The sequence below is a fragment of the Pithys albifrons genome, chromosome 5, assembly GCF_047495875.1.
Source record: "Pithys albifrons albifrons isolate INPA30051 chromosome 5, PitAlb_v1, whole genome shotgun sequence".
Taxonomy (NCBI): Eukaryota; Metazoa; Chordata; class Aves; order Passeriformes; family Thamnophilidae; genus Pithys; species Pithys albifrons.
In genome coordinates, this window is record NC_092462.1 from 60,873,284 (window position 1) to 60,894,931 (window position 21,648).

Here is a 21,648-nt window from a genome sequence, read left to right on the forward strand (position 1 = left end):
ACAGTAAAACTTTTTTCCCCAATAGTTGTCCTATGGAAAATGCTGCTAATGCTGGAATCAAAATGTCCTTCAAGACAATATTGATTTGAATGAGATCCAGCTGTGAAAAATGGCTTAAATAGAGTTGATATAATGTGTTATGCATTTTCTGGAATAGAATAATGTAATTTATCATTTTAATATTATTTTTTGAAGTTTACTTTCATATTTGTGTTAAAAGAAAACATTTTGATTAAGGAGTCATGGGTTGACCCAAAATGCCTTTTTTTGATTAAGTTTTTAGTAACAAAATGCTTTTGTGCTGATTTGCTGTTGGACCAATATTACAAATTGCAGTTACCTTACATCTGTAGCAATGTATCAGAGTAGGCAGATGGTGTAGGTGACCACTCTAGGCAATCTTGAGCTTCAAGTTTTAAGTCCCAAAAATGCATGTATTAATTTATCAGGATGGCTAGTTTGATAAAAAATTCATGTGTGGACACTACTGTTGTGCAAGCATTTTTATGCTGTGGTGTCATTAAAAGAGTTTCTTGTTGTCATAGCTATGTTGACTCCATCTGTGACTTGAAAAAAGGGGCCTACAAGAAAGCCAGAGAGAGACTTTTTACAAGGGCAAGTAGTGATAGAACAAGGGGTGATGGCTTTAAACTGAAAGAGAGCGGGTTTAGATTAAATAGAAGGAAGAAATTTTTAACAACGAGGTTGCTGAGGCATTGGAACAGACTTCACAGAGAGGTGGTAGATGCCCCATTCCTGGGAGTGTTCAAGGGCAGATTGGACAGGGCTTGGAGCAACCTGATCTAGTAGCCCATGGCAGGGTGTTGGAACTAGGTCCAACTAGGTTTTTAAGGTCCCTTCCAACCCAAACCATACCATGAATTAACTCCATCAGTAAAATCTACTGATAAACACTCCTAGAATATGCAAAGCCTATGTGCCTGAACAAGGACAGAAAGTTTGATTCTGGTTCCATTTACTTAGGTGAAAATATAAATTAATACAGTTTTGCTCACTTTTTACCTGCATTCCCTTGTAACATGATGAATTGAAAGACAATGAAGTTCAGATGCAGTAAAGTTTCTTTTACAAAATGACTGGAAGATACTATTTCAAGTCCTCTGAAGACACAAACTTCTACTCTGAACATGTTGAACCCTTGTTTATTGTGCACTTCTTATAAAAGGGAAAGGAGTGTGGCACTGCGGATGCTGCTGTGCAAAAGGACAACACAAATGGCTACAATACTGAGAAGACAAATGAGCATACAGAATGGCTCATTAGTAATTGTGATCTCTCATTATTAGGCACTGTCCTATTCAGTACCATAATTTTGGTAGTAATTGCTACTAATTACTTTAATTTCTCCCTCCTGAGCTTTCTTAGGGCTCATACCATGACATCAGTTTTCCTTGGCTGCCTTCAAATATGATAAATGTAAATTTTGTATTTATACTTGGGTCAGGACTTGGAGGAAATGCCTTCTTCCTCTGTGTGCCAGTACAGAAAGGAAGAAGGAGAAAATGCTGGAGGCTCCACTGCTTTGCTTTGTTCCTTCTCTCAGAGTTATTAAAAGTGAAGCCTTTAAGTAAACAACTATAAAAATTAAACAACTACGTGGGGCTTATAGGAACTGCAGGGTATGCTGTAGCAGCTGTCTAACATTGTGGTGTTACCTTCATCCTCATGTTAGGGCAGGAGGATCAGCAATTTCATCTGCACAGTGCTGTGCTGGGACACATTAATTTTATCCTGTGCCCGAGTGATGCGGAGCAGGTGCTGTGCAATGTTGCTATTGCCAGATCACTTCTCAAGTCTTGACTGGCATGGAGCTCCAGCTCTGCTCATCTAGGTGTGGAAGCTGGGAGGAGGACAAACACTTCTAATAGGGGATACTTGGCAGCAACCTGTTGAGGATGGAGATGGATCCTTTATCCCCAGGTATCCTCCTGCCAAGGGGAAGGGCTTTCTGAAATGCATTTCCACCCAGGAAAAAAACCCAAAAACAACCAAACCCAGATGGTAATTACATTAATCAGCTAAGATGAACAAAGCTGGCAAAGTGAGGGTTTCTGACCCCCAATTTAATAATTCAGCAGGCAAGGAGGGGGAATGGAACTAGATGAAACTGCAGAAAACTTCTGAATCTTGCTGGTAAGTTTCTCTATAAAGGAAGTTCAGAAAAAGACTTTGGTTTTGTCTTTGTGCTTCTCCATATCCTTAGTTAAATTGGATGTTTCTATGACATTCTTTTTCACTACAAAGTGACTTTAATTAGCTCTCCTATGGTGTAAACCTTTTGAGTTTAAAAAAAATAGTCACATTAAATGTCCATGTTTTCTGGCTTGCAGCTGCCCCACTTGTGAGGCAGTTATGGAAAAGGAAAAATGCAAAATTGAGGTCGGAAGAAGGTTTTGATTTGGATCCTTCCTGGTGGGAACAAGTCATAAAACAAATGTTCAGTTTCCAGATTTGGAAAAATTACAGAGTATTTTTTGCAGAGTTGCTTTAGAAGCAACTGAGTAAGAGCATGGTATCTCATCAATAGGCACCACCTTTGAATTTTAGAAGAAGAAACAGTAGACTATGATTTTGAGAAAGTCAAATAAAGGCCAACAGCAGGTTTTGGCTTGCCAAAGAAAAATAACTCCAATCTAAATGGCATGGAGTCCTTTGAGTTTTTGTTTTATGTTCTCTTTTCATTTTCACTCTTTGAAACAGAAATGAAGAAAATCCCCAAATCTGTGGACTGGCAGAAAACAGCTCTTGCAGGCAAAGGAATGATATTCATACATATGGGTACTGCTGATTTCAGTATGAGTGCTTGGTTCAAACAAGGACAAATTAATATCATCAGTTTTTATCTTTGGTGCAACTAGGAACTACTGGCCATCTGATTATTGGCTGGCAACACTTTAATGGAAATTTATCAGCTTGCTTTTGAACAATTTATCAACTGGCTTTTGCTTCCACTTGCATTTTGAACATATTGATAAGAGGTCTCATGGTACTATGTTCACACATCAAAATTATATGCCTTGTCAGAGCAGTGAGGCTGCAGTTAAAAATCTGAGAATGCAGCTTCAATCTGAGCTCCTTCCCCTCACCACATTAGGGCTTCTATGAGACTCTTTGCATTTCCCAGGTATCTGGAAGTCGCTATGAAGATTGGAGCTCTGCTGAATGTCCTTTAATGGATGGGTATTCACAGGCAAGTCAGTTCAAAAATACAGTCAAAGGATAGAGTTTGCCATTTATACTCCTTTTCAAAATTCCTTTGTTCCACAAAAGATTTATCTTGCTTCAGAGACAATACAGTTCCAAACTTCCTGAAAGCTTACTTTTATAATCATGTAGTTGAAAAAAAAACTACCACAAAAGAGAGTTTACTTTTACATTTAATGGTCACCACCTCCCAAATCAACATTGTTTTAGTGGAGAAGGATAAACGATGCCTGGAGTATGGAAGGATTCGTAGCATTCAATAATGTTGAGGACAGGAGAAATGTATATACTTAGAAAATAGATGCTATCTCATGCACTGACAACATGAACTTTACAGCTATTAGCAAAGGGTGGTTTTGGAGGCAAAACGTAGACCATTCCTAAACCAACACAGATATTGGGACCCTCAGATTAGCTCAGGTGGTTAAAACTTGGCTGTAACAATGCCAAGGCCATGGGTTCAATCCCCTGTGTGGGCCATTGACTTGAGTTGGACTTGATGATCCTTGTGGGTCCCTTCCAGTTCAGAATAGTCTGTGATCTGTCTTATTTCATTAATATCCCAGGAGCATCCTACCAATTTACTGTGATATAGCTATTCTTATTATCCTGATTCTAAACTATATCTTTCATTGCCTAATTAACCAAAGCGCTGTGAGAATGAACAAACACATTCTGCTGAAGTCTGCCCCACTGTCATCTGTCACTTCTAACCCAAGTAAACCTGAGTTCGGACAAATTCAGACATTCCTTTTCAGTGTAAAGCTCACCAGAATGGAAATAAACTTCTCACTCAAAGTTAAGGTCAGTCCGGTGTGTTCTATACTGGGTTTAAAAATCACAGAACATGCTGAGTTGGAAGGAAACCATAAGGATCATCAAGTCCAATCTCTGGCCCTGCACTGACACCCAAGAGTCACACCATATGCTTGAAAGTATAGTACAAATACCTTTTGTTTTGTGGTGGGGGGTGGGATTAATTTTCCTTGCCTTTGGATGTGTTCCCAAAGCACTACATGGGATCACCTGGAGTCTAGGAAAGACCCTGCAGAGGCAGGCACAGGCTGCTCGCAGCACCAGCTCGTACTGGCCCTTCGGAACACAGCAGGGATGGGGACTACGGGGATGGGCAGTCTGTACTGAATAGTGTGGGCATCATAAACACAAAAAAACCACTGAACACACATCTGGGAATAAAAACTATGGCTTTGTTGTTACTGCCTGATTTGAACATACTGGCTTGGATTTTGGTTTACACTTTCACTGCAATGCTTTGAAACCGAGGAAGGCACTCAGCAAGAGCTATCTTTAGGCCCCATCAGTTCTGCCTGGCCAGTCTCTCTTCCAGCATTAGACCAGTGTCAAGAAATCCTGCTTTCATGCTCATCTGTGCCCTGGAGAGCAGTTCTGGGAACTGTAATATGCTATGCTGTGGGCGGAGGGCCAGACCGGAGGGGAGCCCAGGCATCTTCAGGGTGTGCACAGCTGCGCCTGCACCAGCAAGTCACGCTGCAGGATTGGAGCACAGAAAAGCAGTGCTGAGGGCATGAGGGACACACAGGGAACTGTGGGGACGTTTGGGCTCTGGTCCTGAGGTCACAATGTGCTGGTTGGTGGAGGAGCCCATTGTTCTGCTTCACTGCACAGGGCAATGTTCAGCTCCCCCATGGCCAACCCTTCCCTGCTGGCTGTAACAGAGACTTTCTGCCCCCCATCTCAGCTGCAGCATAAGTGGAGGCTCTCCCTGGTCTTCCCAGGATGCTTTGGGACCATGCACTGTTCAGGGTTTGGTTTCTGTTCTGTTGTCAGAGGCATGGAACACTGCTGGGGAGAGAAGAGGAGGCTGGTTCTCATTTCCAAGTTGCTAGTCCTCAGATTTCTCCTCATACATTAAAAAAACCTCACTGTGATATAGACTATTGTAATTAATCCAAAAGTGTGATTGGAAATGATTCATCTTTGTTTAATTGGAAAAACCCCAACATTTATATCTTGAGATCTTCATCAACTTCTCAATGAGACAGCTATCTGCATGGATTTACTTCAAGAAGTCATGAAATATTACATCTTAGAAAAATCCTGTAAGCCTGATTTCTGCTATTTTATACCTAGATAAAGCAAATAACTTCTCTTTAGATTATCCTAGTTGACAGTATATCAATGAACATGTCACTATCAGATTATCAATGTTATGATTTTTATGACTTGCAGTCCTGTTTTTGCCAACCAGCACTGCCTGTATCTCGGCTACGTCTCTGCATTAGATCTGTTCCTTCCTTACCAACACACTGCATGCAAAGTTTCGTAAGTGCCTTTGCTACAACAGCCATTAACAGGTTTATTGCCTATATGAAATGATACTCTGGGATGTATTTCTTTACCCTGCTGCAGAGATATTTGCACATGATTACTACTTGGAGACAAAGAACCATGTCAAATAGGAAGTAGCTTCAGAAAGTTGGAAAATGCTACTTTCCTCTCAGCAAAGATTCAGTTTAAAATATCTAACTGCTCCATGTTGAATATGAGATAGGACTGCTTCTGAAGAGGAAAAACATTTTAGTCCATACAGTGGATATGCAAGCCCTTAAGGTAGGCAGACAGTTTATGGATCTGACTCTAAGGAACCAAATATCCCACAGCAATCATGTATAAGATTTCTATAAGGTTTTCCATCTTTTTGGAATATACAGTATTTACTATCCATCTGGCATGCAGAGAAATTGAGCTCACATTTCAGAATGCAACAGAAACACCAAAGTTCACAGATGATAAAAAAATAGAAGCAGATATCTATACATTATATTTATAGATTTTAAAAATCCTTGTAATCCTAGCCAGCATTTTGTGTAGGTTGTCTGACTTGACATTCGAGCTGCTGAGCGGCCTGTGTTTTATGAAGCTCCAGCTCCCTGTTTCCCTGTGTCAACCCCTGCTTTGGTCTCTTGCCAGGATGGCAACCTTTAGAAATTGCACAGCTGGTTTTCCCCATTTTATGTGAAACATTTTGCGCTTGAAGAAAGAAATTATCTTGTATGTCACTGAAATGTAAAGGAAACGTTGCAGTCACGTTCCTGGTATAAGTGGAAGGAAAATGTTATCTGGAGTCCAGAAGTGAACAAGAGAAAGGAGTGGAAGGCACTTGTATCAGACACGGGCTGCATTAGAAAAACATTAGTGACAGGTGGGGACAACATGCCCAGCAAAGAGAAAGAATATAAAATAGATAGTCACTGGTTTTACCACAAAGGCCAAGCCTTGGCAGTTCCTGCCACTGAAGAGAATTAGACAGAAACAGTCTCCCCAAGCATCCTATGATGCCATCTGGCTTATTACAGAGGAAATCCCCATTGGCAGTCTGGGGTTTTTTCCCTTTTTCTTCACAACAACCTGAATGAGTGCCAAGATTATTTCTCTCTCTCATGCTCCCTCTGTTTGGCATTGAAACATCATTCTGTAGAAGGGGGAAATATGCACTGCATTGGCTCAGATGAAGGCAGCAATTTAAGGAGCAGGAGCTTTTGCAAGCCTGAGAGCGAAGCAGGGCTGATAAAGGAGATTAAACAAGCTGAGACCCTTCTAATGAACAAACTGAACTATCTTGCTGCTGAAAAAGTAGAGATATACTCAATAGCTCTGACATACTGTCTGTTGCTTACCAGGAGAGCTATCTATTTCCATTATTAGCCTAAAGGGTGGTGTAGGTGATGAAGTGAGTCACCGAATAGGAGTTCAGGTGAGATGAAGGTAGCATGAACAGGGAACACCTCTTTATTACTACTCTTCAAATCACCCACTGTGGGAAATTACTTTGTCACCTCCTTGTCTTTTCTGCAAGGTTTCCTTTCTGAGATTAGCAATGTACATGCACAACAGTGGTCTGCATCTGACAGGCAAAGAGTAGCAAGTAGTGTGGTTAATTTTAATTATTTTTCAGTGAAACATCCACATTAGATGGAGAATGGAGCTGATTTAAATTACAGCTTGCCTGAAACCTGTGATTGACCTGCAAAAAGGTCTTACCATGTTTAAAAAGATGATTATACCAGAAGAAATTGTTGAATATTTTACAGACACTGAATATTAATTATTATTCCAAATATGTACTTTTGTGTGTGTGTGTAGGCACACATGTACATACATAGAGTTAGATTTTGTATATAATTTTTAATTATTAAATATCTTTTTTTTCCCTAGGTGAAGAGCTGTTTTGTGAGCTCCTCATAATCTCAGCAGTCTTTTCACTGCAGAAATCTTTGTGAAGAGCAGCAAACTCATGTTTTTCTCAACCTAATAATTTTCATGTCATCTTGAAGTGTTAATTAATATTTTGTAAATAATGTAGTATACATATGAGACATGTATGTGTCATGCATGGAAGTCTGCCCCCTTATTTTCACGTTGTGTTGAGGTAGGACATTTGCTCAGTTCTAGCTCTGGTACAATATGTCTCCCTTCAATCTTTGTTATTACCACATCATATTTAATCTGTGGGATAGAAATGCGACTGTCACATCTCCCCTTCTCCTTCTATTGTTTGTCCAGTCACAAAATTAGAGATTTGTCTCATCCATCCTGCTTTTTAAGATTATAGTGCAATTGCATTATTGTTGATTTTTTTCTCTTCTTTCCTTCAGTATAAATGACACTGAAATATTTGCTATAAAAATACAGAACTTGTTCAAAGTGTTTATGTTGTGGGTAGAAATGACCTATCGATACTGAGCTATCCAGGGAAGGGGGTGTTTCACAAACATAGGAAAAAAAGCAGTACACTCAGCAGGTTTGGAAGAACTGTCTCAAATGTCTGCAAAGCAATGGTTCTTGTGTTATCACTAGTGCTTTCTGGCTTTGAACTGTACTGTAAGTGCATGAAGTGCATTGCCTAAAGTCTCGGGTTTTCTGCCCTTTCTAATTCATAGTGAAAGTTTCTATTATTGCTTTTATCATATAACCATTTATCTACATCTAAATTCAGAAAATATTATCAAGAGTTCCAGGAAGAAAAATCTGTATTCTCTTATAGGAAAGGAAATGAATGTTAAAATAGGGACTTTCAGGTAAGACCAAAAGCATTCTACTCCTCCATGGAAAGAAAAGTAGTAGAAAGGGGAAGAAATTAAAAAGGGAATTCAGTATTTTGTGTAAATAAGGAAAGGTGAGTTATGATGCCTCCTGATAGATTTTCATTTTGATTTAGGTGCAACCTATTTTGTTTATTAAGAGTGTTTTCTACTGTAATAAAAGTTTCTGGCAGTGAATTTCAGCTCTACACTGAGAAACTTCATCTGCCTGTGAGGGGACCTGGCTATATTCACAAAGCAAACACCTGGGGCTGAAGGTATTCAGCTTTGCTGATGTCTTCTGAGTAATACTGGTATGCAAGTGGTACACCACCACAGAACTGAGTGAAACCTGAAACTATTTACAGCCAAAGAGACTGAGGTCAGGATCCAGAGGTGTCCTTCAGGAGATGCCCTTTGTGGCCTTTGTGCAGCATAACCTCATGGCAAAGAGACTGACATCTCTTTACTGAGAACCGTATTTTGCAAATCTCAGCAAATTGTGGTTTGGTGATCTCAGCAAATAATTACTTTCTCTGCAGTGCTTGATTTCCCCCCCTCCATGTGGTGTACCCTGCTGCTAGGAGAAGTGGGGCTGACTGCCCTGAGTTTGTGCTGCTCCCGGCCTGACCCTCCAATCTCCATGTCCAGTTTTGCAGCTGGAGGGCACAAAGGGGGAAAAAGTGTGGGCAGAGGGTGCTGGGGAAAGACTAGGGAATTGGGAATAAAACCTTCTGCAGCTTGGCCATCCAGCTTTATGAGGATGGCCTCTGGAAGGGACTGTTCCTCTAGACCTCACCCTGTGTTTTTCAAAGGGAAATTTCACAAGCAGAGCTTGTGAGCAAACCTCCACTGATGAAACAGGGGCGATCAGTCACTAAGACCTGGGAGCCAACTGGGTAGCTGTACTATTTGATAGTAGAGATGTACTTAGTAGTAATAAAGACTCAAGATCTTTTTTAGGGGTTTGTTACTGTTTGATCACTGCTAGTCAATATACCAGTCTTTATCTAAGTCTATCCAAGAAGTTTGAAAACTGAAAAAATAAAATAACCTGAATCTAACGTGACAAACGGTAGGTCCAAAGCTAACCCAGCAGTTAGCTTATTCAAATTTAATGAACTGCCTGGTTGTTTGAATAGTGCTGATAAGTTTTTGATAAAAGGCCTTGTATTATTGCTTTTGCACAGTTATATCGCCCTTGCAAAAGACAAATTGCTCAAAACAGAGGACAAATGTACTTCCCTAGAAGTCTCTTCACAGAAAATGTATACGAAATTAATGAAATAAATGAAAAAGAAATACATAATAAACAAAAGAGTGACATTTATGTGTAGGAGGGATGTAAAAATTGCCTTTGCTATAGAAAAGACATCTTGATTGTGAAATTGGCTGCTGTTGGAATAGCGCAATTTTAGTAATCTTTCTATCCCAAGCACAATATTTTACTTCTATTTTCCTTCAAATCCATCACTCAGTTTACTTGACTATAGGAGTTTTCACCAACAAACATTGTACCAACTGTATCAGTAATTTATATCTGATAAGAAATGAAAATATTCATGGAATTTCTGCAAACTATGTGCTGGAAATGTGGCACAGAATGATGAATAGCCCTGAGTATCTGAAGGTATTTATGTCTTCTGTTATCTTTAAAAAGACAGATTTTGGAAATGCGAGATCTAAATTTTTTATTTTGTTACAGCAGTCTTAAGTAGTCCAGTTCATCTCTAAGAAACAAAAATTCACGTTCTCCCATTCTCCTTTCCTGTGAACTAGGAAGTCTTTAGGATACCATTCAGAGCCTTTGTTGGAATTGGTGAGGTTTAGGTGTAGTTTTGCATTTTCATTCAAATACTGGGCCTGGAAAACAGGTATTTGGAGAAATTAGGGACTTCCTGGTCACTGGAGCTCTTCTTACCCCAGAACAGACAGGTATACCTTAGTTCCACATATAAGTCTAGCCCACGCCAGGGTCAAATCTCCTTGCAAGCTGCACCAACTGTAGCATTATCTCTGCCTCTGAACAAATGCTAAGTGCATTGGTTTAGCTTGCTGTAGTTTCTAGTGCAGAATTTGCACTGGAGTAGGGCAGGCGAGAAAGCATTTGGCCACTTTGCAATTGCAAATTGACAGATACTATTTTTTTCTCAGGGGAAAAAAAGGATGTGTGCAACCTAAAGGTTGGATGTTACCAGAGGGATGGATGATTCCGAGATGTGAGGTGTGGCTGGGTCCTTCCCTATGCTGCTTATTCCAAAGCATAGGGATCACCAGAGTTACACCAACTCTTGCTGCCTCCTGCAAATCCAGCTGGCTGGAAAAAAACAACCTGTGGTACTTTGTTGTAACTGCTGCTGAATGGGGAGTTCCAGGACAGTTCTCATCCTTCTGAGTGCAATCGTTTTAAGAATAGCTCAGATATTTCTCAGAACTCTGTGTCCAAATATTTTGTATGTACTGTAGCTTAGCAATGCCTCCCAGAAAATATTACTCTGTCAGTAGGCAAACAATTGCTTAGCTTGAAAGAAGTGTAATTATTTAAGGCATGCACAAATGTTTTTTGCTGCATGGTGCTGTAACATTATTAACTGTGGGGGGAAAAGCGAGCTATCTCTATTTTAGATACTATATTCCCATTGTCCTAAAATGCAAAAGAGCTGTAAGTCCTATCCTGACCAGAATTCCACATTTGTTCTTGATAGTAGATTGGATTTCAGAGCAGGATTAAGTAAATAAGTCATATTAAAATGACAAAATGGGTAAATAGAATATAATGTGAAATGAAATGTAAATTGGATTTAGGCAAACACTTTTATACAGACCTCCCGTCAAACCCTATCAGACTGCTTCAAATTCCTACTGTGATTTCTGTTCGCAGTTCTATTACATGTTGCCACTCAAGGGCATTTGATGTTTTCTCTCTCTGGAAATTCATTTGCATTTAAATGATTTGAAATAATCATAAAAGCCAAGTGCTATGAAGTTTGAAATTAGTTACTGTCTATAAATTGCGATGCCATTAAAAGATGATTTTGAAGAGCTTTGCTGTCTCAAATGTATGCAGATTAAAATCTAACAAAGTACACCTTGTTACAAAACTGTAAAGAATGGTGTGACATGGACTTAAATTGATTTATTCTCCTACTAGTGCCTATAAACTTTACATACTTGGGTTTCTTCTGAAAGTGGAAAAAAACCCCTTTCATTTGCCTGCTGAATCTGAGCCAAATTCTGTTCCCAGATGGGGTTTCATTGGGTGTATCTGACACCAGCGCTTGGCCCTCAGAGTTTAATCTATACGGTCTATTAAATTTCTGGAAATGCTGTATGAATAGTTGGGTCTCATAATTTTTTTATGGAGGGAATAAAGGAGTCGGATCAGGAACAATGGAGACCATTTACAGTTGGCAGTGTGTGTATTTGCATTTATACCTGTACATGTTCAGTTTTACCCCCTCTTCCTTGAATTCCAGTGTTCTCCTGGTAAATGTTTCTGCAGGATCTTCTCTCTGAGGCAGCTAATGCTCTTGTTGGGTTACCCTGGAGGCAGCCTTGCCTTCTTGCCAATGGAAAGGCAAAACATGGTTAGGAGCACAAATACATTTCAAAATACCGAAGCCCCCTTTGAAAGGGAGCTCTTTTCTACTTTCACCTCTAGACAAGCTTAAGCAAAATAGAGCCATCACCTCATAAACTCATCTGCCACCTCACGTTCTCTAGCACTATTCCACTTTTAACCTAGTCCTGCTCTCTGCTTGTGAGACCTTGTTGCAGTATACTGCCTAATATAAATTCCTGCTCTCTCTTTGTTTATACCATTGGGATAATTTTACATTTTTGGATACCAGCAATACATTCCAAATATAATTTCCTATCCCCAAACCATTTTAAATGGACTGAACCAAAAATATATATTCATCTATGTCTAGTTGTATAACTTGATCTTAAGATGTTTGTAACAAGGAAAGCAAAGTTGCCTTGGTTTATAGGTCTCAGAACCCAGGTATGGAAATACCTCTTGATAAACATATTTATGTGTGGACTTGCGTTATTCAGAAGAACAAAAGAAGTGTGGAGAAAATATCTTAAAAGGCAAGAAAAATGTTTCATTTTTGTATTTCCAGTGGTTCAAAAATTCCTAATATAGTTTCCTTGAAGACAACATTAGCTGTACCATTCCTACAGTTTCTATTACAACAATAAAGACTCCTATTCTTGTTTGCATATGAGTCATAAAGCAAAGCAGTTGTTTTAACTACCTCTTTAATAAACAGGTTTTTTTTCCTGAAGTTGTCTTATTAGCTAGTCCAAACTGCCAGCAAATCCTTCCTTAATTACAGCATGCAAATTCAATGTATGCACACCAATGTGGAGACAACATCCAGTCTCTTGAGTAGGGTTCAGGGTTGCTGCAGTGTCAGATTACTGATGGTGAGTGGGGGAAGTGAGACAGGAGTGAACTGATAAATTTAACACATTATTGTTATTTTAGCATGCCACTGGCCTCTGCTAGTGTTCTGCTACAGTCCTTACTGACTTATCAGAAGTAAAATCCTGATAGGTTCCCTATGCAGCTCAGGCTAAACAGCTCCAAATAATGTGTGAGTGTGTTAAGTTCTGATCATTCCCTGGAAATGTAGTTTGAGGACAGTGAATTCTGCTCAGGAAATGAGAGGTGGGCAGGTTTTCATTGCAAAAGCAACTTTGGCTTCTACAGATTTTTTGCTGAAAATCACATTGCCTGAAGTATTGATCCAAGAGCAAGGATTCTTTTAGTCTCAGATGGTTTCATCCAAGCAGAACTAAAGACTACCAGCAACTCTTTCTTTCTGGAAATGGCCTCGTCACTTTGCTAACAAACACTGACTTCAGCCACGTTCCACAGTCTGCTTCAGGAACTTAGAAAAACAGGTTAATTTTGTCCAAATCCATCAAGGAAGAGCCCTGGAGCAGCATCACAGAGAAATGGGGAATAGTTCCTGATCAGTGCATAAAACTATGAGAAACTGTTGAGACGCAGCAGTAATTTGGACGGGGATATATGCACCTTCTCACTGTTGAACTGACCCACGTGGTTACTCCAGGTACCTACTTTTTCCTTGTGAGAGAATCAAATCCTCCTGAGAGCGGATAGTCTATCTTTCAGTGGGAATTCCTTTATAGCACATTCAATAGGAAAACTGGAGAAGTTTTAGTTTGAGCACAATCCTCTATCATGGCAGGGCCTACTTAAATAAATGAAAAGCTTATGAAAAGACTGTTTGTCTTGATGCCTTTTTTACATATTTCTTTTTAAAAAAGATGCCCAAGAAATGACCCATGGTCATTGATTCTGTCCTGCTTTAAATCCATATTCATAGACAACTGAAGAAAGTTTTGGAAATCATCTGGCTTTGAGAACTCTTACTACTCAAAACAAGATCTGGCAAGATAGATAAAAAATTACTCATAACTGCAGATGAAATCGTGGTAGGAGATTTAACTGAAAAGTATAACATTTTATGAACTCAGGGCAAAACAATATCTCCCAGAACATATTGCAATCCGATCTTTGCAGATGTTATGAAAATAATGCAGGGTTTGATAAAAATGCATAAATTATACTTTATTGTTGTGGATTATAAAATGTGTTCTGAAAGGGATGGTAAGCACAGCAGGCATTTTGCTTTATCCAGTTTGACAGCACTTCTTTGTCATTAAATGAGGAGGCATAGCTTTACAATATTTGCAAAAGGCAGAGAAGGAAAGGGCCTAGACAAAAAACTTTCCAAAGATGAGACTATCTTCTTATGTGCTTACACAGTGCTTAGCACAGAGACCCTTGAGGACTCAGCACTCTCCCTGGCACAGACACGAAAATAAATAGCAGGAAAAACTTTGTTCTAACTGGTAATGTTTTCTTTATACAATCAAAGCCTCATGTTCTCTCACAATGCTTGGGATCCCTTTTGCTTTCATCTGCCATTTTTTCCTAACCACTCCCTACAGGCATAGCTTTTAGCTGTGCTCTGACCTATGCTAAGGAACGTAAAGTTTTGGTTCCCCAAACCCGTGTAAGTTCAATAGTGCAGCTCAGACCCGTCACTGCACAAGATGGGTTTGAGGGGCAGCATTGCAGCACTGAATTTAAAACATAGTGGGAGGTAAGCCCATCTCCTACTCCTGCAATGACATTTTTAGTTTTAGGGTTTTTTCCCCTCAGGCAAGCATTTGTGAATGTTCTGGAGTGGAAACTAACAGATGGGATTTCTTTAAAAAGATACAAACCGCAGCTTAGGGTTTCAATCTGATTTATAATTTTTTTTTCTACCACAAGGTAGGTAATTAATGATTCAATGTGCAGCCACCACACGCTGGAATTTAAGCTGCTGGAAATCTCATTTGCAACCATAAGAATGCAAAGGGACACAAAAAGCTTGATTTGTTTTTGTGGCTTTCCTGAGTTAAAAGTAAACCTATTACCAAGAGCTGACAATGCCATACTGTTGCATTAAAGCTATGTTTATACTTTTTCATGCAGAATGTTTCCTGTGAATAATGAAATATGGAATTTGTGGTATTTTTTGAAAGCAGAGGCTAAAGTTATTATTCTGGTGTTGTAATATCTGTTTGTAGCCACACATGCTGTGTCTACTCCCTGCATATTGTCTCTACTGCCTGCAGAGTTTGCTACCTCGATCACTGTTGTTAATAGCGATATTAGACATTCACTAGACAGTATAGTTCCTTTTAGCTATCCAGCAGGAGACTGGATTTTGTGAACATGCTGATTGTGTCCCAGATTTATCTTGCTTTAAGTCCACTCTCTTTGGAGACGCTGGGTTGCTCATTTCATCTCTGTTGTCATTCGGTTTTGAACATTCTATGTTACGGAGTTCCCAGTTCCAATTTAGGCAGCTGTAAACAGGAAGCAACTGCTCCAGAGGAAAGCAGTTATGTAATTAATGCATTGATTTAGATTTGTTTAATATAAACATGAGAATAAATATAAATAAAGGTGAAATACAGAATACCTAGTTTCTCCTCTGGAGGAAGTTCCTCTGGAACTTGCCTAATGCAGCGGAGAAGTGCATTTGGGCAAAGGGTTTTCCCTTTCTTGCAGAGACAAGAGGCATGTGCTTCTTTTTACACTGTCTCCAAGGAATGGAATGGCCTCCAAGAACACTGCAGTAGTCAGAACGGCAGCAATAGCTTAAGTCTAGACAGCATTCAAGTTATGCTTAACTTTAAGCATTTTTTTTCAGTCCTACCAGCCTCAACAGGCTTTAACAAGGTACTTAACATCCTCTTTGAACACGGATACTTTCCTGGAGTTGGCCTTAACAAGGTAACTCACTACTTTCATTTCCAGTTCATTCTAGTGGTCTTTGAGTTCTACCTCTTCTGCAACATCTCTGAGGGTCTGATTTAGACAGGAAAAGAATAAAGATAATGGGTTAAGTAATCCCTTGACATCATATCTTTGCATACTGGCCTGATCACCCCACGCCTGGTGGTTTCTCTCATTTATACTCCCTTGGATCTTGCCTAGCAAATGATGTAGAAGGTCACATTTGGAGTTCCAGCACCTGCACCAGAGACTGAGCACACGTTACAGCAAGAGCAGGGAGGGGTCAGTCAAAAGGTAATTCAGAGCTGCTAACTGCTTTCTGAGTAATTTTGGTCAGTTATTTGTCCAGCTCTAATTACACTTTTACTGTTGATTTAAAATGTAACACTACCTTTATTTTCTCATGGTCTTTGCTTAGGAGAAAAGTAAGCAGAAGAGTGAACACTGATTAAGGCAAATGAAAGCAAATCTGTTTACTGATAGTGCATGCAGCAATACTGAGACAGGTAAATGGTACTCAGGGATTGCTTTCTGCTCTTGTTTATGGTCTTCAATATATTTGTGCATTTCTCCTTTACTGCCCAGGCAAAGTTTGCATTTCAAAATTACAGATGTATCTGGTCACAAGGTACCAAATTCTGTCATTCAACAGACTTATTCTGTTATTTAGTATTACTTCTGAATGTAATTTTACTGTCCTCTGTTCTCATTGAAGAATATACTAAAATGCAGATTAAAGATGAATGCCTTTATGCATTGGAGTTTTCATAGCTTCTTCCTCAGAGAAGCTTTTTTTCCCTCATTTCATCTTGAAAGGTCATTTTAGGAACTAAAAAGCCCTGTTGCCAACTTTTAAAATAATTATGATCTCCAATAAAATGCCATCTATTTTTAACATTGTACTTTTTAATGTGTCTTTTTTTAAAGACACAAGTAGATTACTTCATGAATAATGTATGACTTCAGAGACTTTGAATGCTATGACATAAATTATCAACTACTTTTCCACTATTTGCTGATAAAGTGGGAGTGTTTTCCACATACTCTGTAGTCAGCTCTGTAGTTTGGAGTAGGCTTTGTTATGCTGCTGTATTTGAATGATGGCATTTCATCATAGTTTGTACTACTTGATAGTATAAAATGTCAGGAGAAAATGATCATAACACTTCTGCAGGAGGTAAGTATTCCCTGCCTGTACTCCATGAAGTAAACCATGGTGCACTATGTAAAATAAAAGCAAGCAGACACTGGTACTGGGATTAGGAACACTGTTTGTGACTGTCTTAGCAAAGGAAATATCTATAAAATACCTTTCAAAAAATGTCTATTGTCTATTACAGATTTCCAGGGTTGGGCAATCTTGATAAAAGTCAGAGAGAGCCCCCCCAAGCTGTGTGCAGGGTCTGATGGAGTAGAGTAGCTGGACTTCACGATTGCTGGCTGAGTGACCAGGACAGAGCATTCATGGGCAATGCAGAAGTGTTTCAATATCCTTATATGTCAGTCAACAGTAATTGTGATGTATTTCAACTGGTGATTCAGACATAAAGTAGGAAAACACTGAAAAGTATTAGAAAGGAAATGAAAAGAAAAAATAAGTACATAGGTGAGGCTGTATTTTGGCAGTTAAATATTCAGTTGGCTTAACGTGCTTCAGGAAATAGTGATGTTTCGGATGAAGAGAAGAAAATTAGTGGAAGTGGAGAAAACCAGATAACATTTTTTCAGGCAAGGAGCATATTAAAGCAAATAAAGCACTGGAGGGGGAGAGTCTGCTGGGACCTGAAGCTTAGCAGAGAAATGGTAAAGCAAATAGAGGGAGTTAGAATAAGAGAGATGGAAACTGAAAGGAGAAAATAGCCTCGCAGAACATGGAGGTAAAATATCTGGAGGAGATCCTGGGGGACACTAATGTGGATTTATGTCCTGCAATTATAATTAGTGAAAATGAGGGGATAAAATGTGTTTTTGAATTTTCAGGAGCACAGAACTATTTCCAAGTTTTTAAGTAAGTTGTATGTTGTCCTTTTACTGCTAAAGTCTCTCTGAACTCTCTCATCCATTGCTAGTCTTCCCAGAAAGCATCTTGTCTGTGATGCACTCTGGGATGAACTGCACTCATTGGTGGAAGACACAACAGGAAGAAAAACTGAAGAAATTGCAAGATGCATTTGTAGCAAACATAATACAATATGAATAAATCCCATGGTCAGAAATAGCACTGACCTATAAACAGGATGTGGCAACTGCTCTGAGCATATTACACAATGCTCATCAAATGCTCTGATTTCCAGTGGTACAAGAGTATTTATATTTTCAAAAATGCTTTATGGCTGCCAGCTCCCTTGAGGAAGGTTCTGGTTTGTACTGAAACTTCATGAAGGCATTGGACAGGCAGAATAGTGAACCACTCTTGTACTTGGAAAGCTAGAAATTTATGATCCTTTGAAAGGTTCTGGATTCTGCAAAACAGACCCTACATTTTGCCTAATAAAGCAACACTTGCTATATCTTTATGCCTTTTCATGAGGAACATAATGGAAATGTGAGGAATTAATGTCCCTGAGTCCACAAGTCTTATAAAGGTTTATAAGATCAAATACTTATGGCTGTGTTTTAGGGATGTGTTGGATCCTGTTACCTTGGAAATCACCCAGTCAAAATCATCAGGAATTTTTCAAACACCTAGTAATTGGAAATTTTGCTAATTTTGCTAAGACAATCTGAATAACTATGAAGCACGGACAGTCTTGGATAATTCAGAAAAGGTGGCTCAATATTTCAAGTATTTTACTACAAATAATTCATTATAGTCTAGCAGCAATAATGTCAAACCTAGCTAATAGCACAATAATTGAGGATTCATAAAGTGTTTCTGGGAACCACCATGTAATTACCATTGTCTCCAGTGGTGGTACAGGAAACTAATAGCAATGTTTCAAGATATTTAATTAAGTAGTGTCAGTGAGTTACCTTGAAGATAACTTCTATCACCCCCTACGACAGGCTTGTGGATGAGTAGCTGATGGATGAGTCCCCTCAGTATGAAAGACAGGTGAACTGAGGAACATCAATATGATATGCAGAACTCAGTACAATGAAGTATGCATAATTGTTATTTACTCTTTAAAGGTGACCTAAAAATACAGTGTTTTAGGGTTTGTTTTCTTGTCTTTATAACATAGTAAAAGAGTCTACAAAGTTCTTCTGTAGAAATGGTACATTTTTTCTTTCCATAGAAATTCTTGTCCACTTTGTTTTTCCCCAAAGACCTCTGATCCATGAGGGAAGTAACAAGTTTATGGTATCAAATACCAAGGAAAAAAAATATATTTGTGTGAGGGTCATTTCTTGTGTGGCTTGCTTTGGATGTGGGAGCTGTTATGAATTCATGGGTGTTTCACTAGTAATGCCAACAGCAAAAACCATCATCCCTGTCTTGGGAATTGTAGCAAAACTTGTAGCCTTCATGACAAAAATGTAATATAAGATCAGGGGAGAGACAGAAAAGAGATGAAGTTAAAGAAAGATGGGTCTTTCAGTAGTTATTTCTGCCAAAAATGTTAAGGAACTATCAGTTTTTATTTATGTTATTTAGCATAAACAATGGGTTTTGTGTTTCTTGTTCAAGCAACTGCTCTCTTACATTCTGTGGGCTGCATTACCTTACATTTTGTATAACTGCACTTTTTCTCACTATCACCACACAGCTGACTTGATCACAGCCTTCAGTTTAGAAATCCTTGCTTTTTACTCTGATTCTTGCTTACTAGCCCATTTGTCTTCTACTATATCAGTGCACTTCTCTGTGGACCCTAAGGTGATAATTACATTAGCTGTACTTCATCACAAGCTTGTTAGGGCTTGACAGTTGATTTTGGCTGACTATAATCAGCCTTGTCCCCACTTGTCATTGTCCCTTTGTGCAGTGGTTGAACATGACTCTTTATACATTAGCAAGTAGTGTGCTCCATTAGGAGTGGATCTGCTGAGTGAAATAACCTGCACTGACCTCTGTGCTACGTGTGGTTATGGGGACTTTTTGCTACCTACAGCCTCGTCCTGTAGACTGAATGCTCGTTAGTGGGTGAAGCACATCTTTGGGCTTAGCTTCAGCTGAAAGAGGTCTGGTTTGTGTGCCCTGAGACAGGCCTGTTGTGCAAATCAAAGCAGAGTAAGGAAGAGATAGTTGGGAGATTTAAAAATGTGTTTCTGACCATCATTGCTGATGAAAGTACCTTTGCTGCTTGCTGTTGTAATCAGTGTAGTACTGCTCCAGCTGGCCTAAAGTGAGACAGGATCCCTAGGGTTTCCCTGGGTTCTGGATGAAAATGTAGGTAAAACTATTTTGTGATTTTTCCACAAGTAAATCTTCACTTCCTGTGCTCATTTAGCAGAGGACAAATGCCCTTTTTCTCAGCATGTGCATCCTCGCAAAGTGTAATCTCAGTTTATTCCCATGGAAGTATCTAGTGTGATATGCAGCTGACTTCAGCTGATCATCTCAAAACTAGAACAGGTGAGTCCTCTTGTCCCTTCTACCTCTTCAAGATGGTTGGGCCCTTTTTTAGTTCCTTAGCCATAAATGTGGACATGAAAAAGAATAATTACAAGCATCTACACTTTCTCTCGCTCTGCTTTTTTCTATATGTCAAAGAACTTGATATGTGTTGCTGATGTCCATGGGTCTCTCATATTGGACTGTGCATCTAAGTAATTAATTAATAATAATAAAACCAACTAATAATAATTAAAAAGGATTTATTTCAATTCTGTCAGTGGGTCTAAATTTAAAATAGACAAACTGGAGTTTATTGAAAGATCCTACACATTTAGTAAAAATAGGTGTGGCTGAGACAGCTGATGAGTAATACTGTGGTTGCAGAAATGCTTCACCTATTTTCCAGGAATGATTATTTGAAATAGGATAGAAAGAAAGGGTAGAATCTACTTTTTGCAATTGTTGCAACCATCAAATGCTGGAAGTAGGACAGGAAGTGTAGGAGTTGAGAAAACTGGTTGTGGTGGATTTTTCATCCATTAGCCATGATTCATGTGTTGAGAGTAGAGGTGTTTCCATTCTGATTCTTTCATTGCAAAACCTCTGGTCATTTTTATACCGCATTTGGTTCAGTGGGTGGGTCCTTAACTCATCTCAGAGAGCCCATAAATGTGCTCAGTACACAGTGCTACTGCTACTGCTGTAAGAGGGAAGGTTCTCATAGATGCAGTATTTGCTAATTTTTCTCTGATTCTGAATGTGACCTTGTGCAAAACACATGCAACTTGACTTTGAGTAAATAATTGTTTTATGAAAATGTGGCATCATTGTCCTAACCTCTTTATTTTCTGTGAGGTTTTTTCTCCTTTCCTTTTCTTCCATGCAGGTCTTTCGTGGAATATCCATTTTTTGATTTACTTAATTCTGCCCCCTTTTTTCCCCCAAATTTGTCTTAAATAAAGCTCTTCTCTCTCTCTCTCTCTCTTTTTTTTTCCCCTCCACCATTGGGCAAGACTAGAAGCAACAGTGGTGCTTCTTTTTTTTTTTCTAACACAAGCCTATGCACGTGAAGACTCATAAATAATTTTAATACCAATAAGCACTGCTCAAAACTTATTGACTGCAAAGGAGACATGTTTGCAGACAGAGTGAAAGCATAAACAATGTGTTGTCATTGTTTCAATTTAAAAGAAAATCAGCACTAGGTGAAAAGTTTATAAGCATTGCATATCACAAAAGCATCTTGAGAAGTTAGAAGCTAACAGCCAGATCTTCAGCCATGAAAAATGGGCATAATGCCACTGAAGCTGCTGGAGCTATGGCAATTTATACCAGCCTATCTTGGCCTTCTGATTTTTATTCTACATTTTGCACATAATTTTTGTGATTAATCTCCATTAATGTCAATGACAAATGCATATTTTGGGCAGTCAGAAGTAGACAAAGAAGTGCATTCATTGTTATAACTGATAAATTAGTGTCTTTGTTCAAATAACCTGCATTTACATTCACTGTTAGAGAAGGAA

The 21,648-nt window shown here is 39.0% G+C and overlaps 1 long non-coding RNA gene across 4 annotated transcripts in view; it reads left to right on the forward strand.

The window, feature by feature from the left end:
• LOC139672532 (uncharacterized) overlaps window positions 1-21,648 on the forward strand; it is a 185,742-nt gene that overhangs the window by 92,060 nt on the left and 72,034 nt on the right. For 2 of the 4 annotated variants that reach the window (XR_011697946.1, XR_011697948.1), the window contains one exon: window positions 7,423-9,856. The exons of the other annotated variants lie outside the window; for them this stretch is intronic. This is a non-coding gene — a long non-coding RNA (uncharacterized lncRNA). Of the gene's footprint in view, window positions 1-7,422; window positions 9,857-21,648 lie in introns of those variants that run through there. 4 annotated transcript variants of the gene reach the window in all.